Here is a 5,236-nt window from a genome sequence, read left to right on the forward strand (position 1 = left end):
TAACAAAAATCACCATTTCGTATGAAACGGTCGGAGATCGAGCCATCAACCATCCGCCCTTCAGGCGATGGGGTACCTAAGTGGTTAAAACGTTCGCTCGTCATACGTAAGATCCGGGTTCGATTCTCCACGTGGTGTCCCATTTCTGGTGTCCCAGCTTTGATATTTCTGGAGTATTGCTAAAAGCGGCATAAAACCAAATTCATTCATTTTTCGGGAAGAATTGTCCGCTAGTCCACACAGGTGGTTCTGAGACATGAGGTGTATTTCATACTTTAGGCCTCCTACATTTTAAGTAAGTTAATACATAACTTTATATCAGGAACTATTCGCGAAATTTGTGGAATCCAAATACGTTTCCACATTCATTTGCTCAGGAGTTACCCATCCTCTTTGTGTGTATATTTCACAGGGAACAAATAGCTAACGCACCGGAAGAAACGTGACGGAGATTTGTCGGCCGCACTGAGTTTGAGTGTATTCTGAGAAAGTCGATCTCACCATCATCGCATGTTATTGTAATAGCAGCATCCGTGTTTCTAGGTAAGGGACTTGTGGCATAGTATTCGCACAGCAAAACAAATAACAGCAGGTCAATTGTTCTTTGTCGCCATGCAAGCGTATCGCCGCGGGACAAAGAATTTATAGTGAAGTGGGATATTTTCAGTGATGCGTTCAAGTCTCTTTCAAATGAAAATCGAGATCCTTGTCTGATCTACCCGGTACATACCGAGTATCCCGTGGAGGACTGGTCCGGGACTGACCTACCGCGTGATAAGACTAATCACATAATTACGCTCAAGTACCATGAAAGATCCGGGTTGGAATTGGTCTTCAACCGATGCTTGTTGTAAGAGGCGACTAACAGGATCGGCTGTCTTCGTTGACACGTCACCAGATCCCAGCCACATGGATCGTTGCTCTGCAGCCACTGGATTATCTGGTCCAGAGTCGATAATTTACAGAGACCATATAGCTGGAATATTGCTGAGCACAACGTTAAAGAACCAACAAACAAATATAAGGTCCAAAAGTAGCATGTCTAAAATGTGGCCTCATCTTTGAACTGGTACGCATTACAGTCTAGTTCCCTGGGCCTGGTGCGTCTGCGCTACCGCTCAGTGTCGGAGGTCGAAACACTCGAAACGCCCTTAGTATTAAAACACTCCACCGGAAAAAATAAAATATGCAATGGTTTGGAAATATCTACCGGCACTCACTACGCTGTGTAAATATTATCATACGTATCCTATTGACATATGATTCAGGACACTCCTCTTCGTTTCGAAGAAGGAAAGAATTTTTGTTATGTTATTACCATAGAAGCAATTACATTCCTTTCTTGCTTAACTACTCAGATCCTTGTGCTATGCGAGTGAGTGCCTGAGTGAGTTTAGTTTTACGCTGCACTCAGTGAAACATCACGGTGGGGACACCTGAAATGGGCTTCACACATTGTACCTATGTGGGGAATCGAACCCGGGTCTTTGGCGTGAGGAGCGAACACTTTAACCACTAGGCTACGTCACCGCCCCATGTTTCATGGTAGTTCATTTTCAACGTGGAAAATATTTTATATTTGCATCTGAGAAACCTTTGAAACAATTTCGATTTGGACAAAGAGAAAGAAAACCAACAAAAGTATGTTGTTTTGAAGGACAAGCGTACTTATTTGCTCGCAGAGTTTGGCATTAGACAAAGAAACAACCACCCCAAATGTATTTATCTCAATATGAAGATATAAAAGTAGAGGATGGATTACATACGTTGTTGCCTTTGGACGCTATTCAACAACAAAGGATATAATTGATATCACGAAGATAATTTTTCTGGTATTGAGCCTTTAATTGTTTTAATAAAAAGTAGCAGTACGACATATTCAGCACACGTCGAACACGTCTCTTCAAGTTAAGGGCAAAGGCAGGACAAGGGGTCAGCACACTGTGTCAGAGCATGGAGCCGTGATAAAATACGTCACAATGAAACCCACATGAGTAGGGACTAGTACTAATGCGTGCAGAGACACATACACACACACACGCGCGCATGAGCGAACCCACACCTCAACTTCTCAATTACTCCATGTTCGGCAAACTTGAAATCAACGTCAACGTCTTCGGTTCGGAGTGAGTGAGTGAGTGAGGGAGTTTAGTTTAGTTTTACGCTGCACTCAGCTATATTCCAGCTATATGGCGACGGTCGATAAAAAATCGAGTATGGAGCAGACAATCCAGCGACTGCATGAGCTTCGATCTGCGAAATTGGAAACCGATGATTTGTGTCAACCAAGTCAGCAAGCCCGACCACCCGATCTCGTTAGTCGCCTCTTACAACAAGCATAGTCGGTGTTTATGGCAAGTATGGGTTGCTGAAGGCCTATTCTACCCCGGGACCTCCACGGGTCCCTTTCGGCTTGGATCCCGAGCATAAAACATGTAGACAATAACGTGAAAACTGTTTATTGTTCAAAAAGTATGATAAGGAAATATAGAAAAGGTAGACAAAACGTGATATATATATATAACTGATATCACAGTAGGCAATATGGCCGTCGATAATGCTGCTAGAAGCAGCCGTCGTCAAATAACAGTGAAATATCTCCGAACAAGAGAAGGTTTTAACATGAGTGAGTGAGTTTTATTTTAAGCCGCGTTCAGCAATATCCCAGCTTTATGGCTGCGGTCTGTAAATATTCGAGCCTGGACCAGACAATCCAGTGATCAACATCATCAGCATCGATTTACGCAATGCTAGTGTTAACAGATACCTAACAGCTAACGGTTGCTGTAGCACCACAATTCAACAAAGGAGTAATAATGTTTAAAGTGGAAGCTCTTTTATTCCGATTAGATAAGTTTTTGTGTATTTCAAAAATGAGCGTGTGGGGCAGCTCGGAATGGAGAAAAAAAGTCCCGTTGTTAGTATTTTAACAGCCTGGCGTTACTGTGGTTCTAAGAATATTTTAAGAAATTAGATTGCTAAGAGTAACGACAACCGCTTAAGGTGATGTTTAAACTCGGACTGGTGTCGGCACTAGAATATTTTATTAAGTTCGTTTGAGCATTGGTAACTTTGTACGATTATTAATGCCATGCTGTGTTTCAGTGTGTAAAGGTCAACCCACTTGCTTTGTTGGAGATTTACGAGGACGCCCGGTAGATATGGTTTCGCACTCCGGTTTGAAACCAGTAAAGAGTGAATGAGTGAGTGAGTTTATTTCACACAGATTTTAGCAATATTCATGATATCACGACAGGGGACACCAGAAACGGCTTTACACCTTGTGCCCATGTGGGGAATCGAACCCGTGTCGTCGGCGTGACGACCGAACGCTTTACCCACTAAGATACCCACAACGCCCTGACAAAGAAAGATGACACTTTGGGACAACTGAAAACAGAACAATGGGTTTTGAGAAAATATAATCCCAAATATAACATACGTTTAAACACTATGTTTTAAAGCGGGTACCATCGCCTCCATTTGCATCCAATTACATACATTTTTCTGATTACTTTTAAAATATTTCTGTGCATAAAAATATTTTGTGAATATTCATAAATATTCGTGTTCAATACATTAAACATGAGGCTTAATGAACTAGCCAGAACCGGGCATTTTTCAACGCAACGGTAGAATAACAAATCAAATTTAGGTGCAAAATATTAGATAGGCTTTTTCACTCCATGAAATATCAAATTGATATCATCATGCAAAAGTGACCACTGCATATTAGGTACCGCTCAATGAAATTGCATCACAATGTGCACTACGTCACACATTGTCGTCACACTTTTGTCTCCATTGGGAGCAAGTTAGTTATGCCATCTACACTCAAGACACAGGTTATAACAGTTTACAAACTGAATTTAACGGAAGAATGATTTTGGCTGAGTGACCTTTATGTCATATACACTTATCAAACTGAGTTGCTTTAAATATAATTGATAAACTGAGGGTAAAAAATAAGGGAACACGTGAAAACACAAGTGTTCCCTTAATTTGGTGCAGGTTTGTTTACAGGTAATGCAATACAAAGCTTTTGAAGAAACCTTGGAAAAATAAAGGAAGACCTGTTCTTTCATGTGATCACTTATTTTTCCCCTCAGTATATTTTCGATATCAGGGCAACATTTTTTCTATCTGTGGTTCTCATCGCCCGACCGACTGCAGTTTGGCCGCCTGCCCCAAAATAGTATTTCCTCTGACTCGATCTCACGACCACCGACTGTTCCTTTAGTGCATTCCTGCCTGTGTCAGAGCTGAGGTGAAAGACGAAGTCATGAGACAAGTGAAAATTCATAAGAAGGATATAGCACTGGGTATTATTCATATTTCTCTGTTTTTCATTTATTAATCCACTTATATATAGAGAGAGATTTTTGCTGTATATTATGTTTACTTCCTAAATAAATGAACCCAACAAAACATGCTGAACAGTAAACGAAACGCAAATATTTTGTAAGACATGACGCTGACTGTTATGAGATCTCATTTTTTCGAAAATTGCGTTTCATTTGCTGTTCAGTATATGTTCGGGTTTTTTCCAACAGGTTTGTACTTCTTTTAAAATCCCATAACAGCTTGTGAACAGTGAGTGAGTGAGTGAGTTGAGTTTAACGCCGCACTCAGCAATATTCCAGCTATAAGGCAGAGGTCTGTAAATAATCGAGTCTGGAACAGACAATCCAGTGATCAACAACATCGATCGATCTGCGCAATGGGAACTGATGGCATATGTCCACCAAGTCAGCGAGTCTGGCCACCCGATCCTGTTAGTCACTTCTGACGACAAGCATAGTCGTGAACATGCAAACTAAAGTTACAGTCAAGATTTCGTCCGTTTCTTTTGTTTTTCTTTTTTTTTCTTTTTTTTTTCATTTAATTTTAAACTTCTGATTTTGGTAGCTAGGTGATAAAAGACAATGCTGCCCCGTCCTAAGAAAAGAGTAAAAAATAATCGCCCGTTACCTGACCGAAGAATACAATCGGTAACAGACAGAATTACGAATAACAAGAGTAATTCTGAAAGGAATGATTCCGATAGTGTCCTCCATGTTTCCCTTGGGATCACCACTGCGCACAAATAATGCGCAGGAGTCAATCAATGCGCAGTAGTCAGGGCCGGGATAACCGGAAGTGCTGGCGCGTATTGCACAAACTCCCAACAGCGTCATGATTGTTGAAAGGAGTTTTGCGGACTTCGTTGTGTGTTGTATTGCAAGGACGCCCTTTT

The sequence above is a fragment of the Haliotis asinina genome, chromosome 16, assembly GCF_037392515.1.
Source record: "Haliotis asinina isolate JCU_RB_2024 chromosome 16, JCU_Hal_asi_v2, whole genome shotgun sequence".
Classification (NCBI taxonomy): Eukaryota; Metazoa; Mollusca; class Gastropoda; order Lepetellida; family Haliotidae; genus Haliotis; species Haliotis asinina.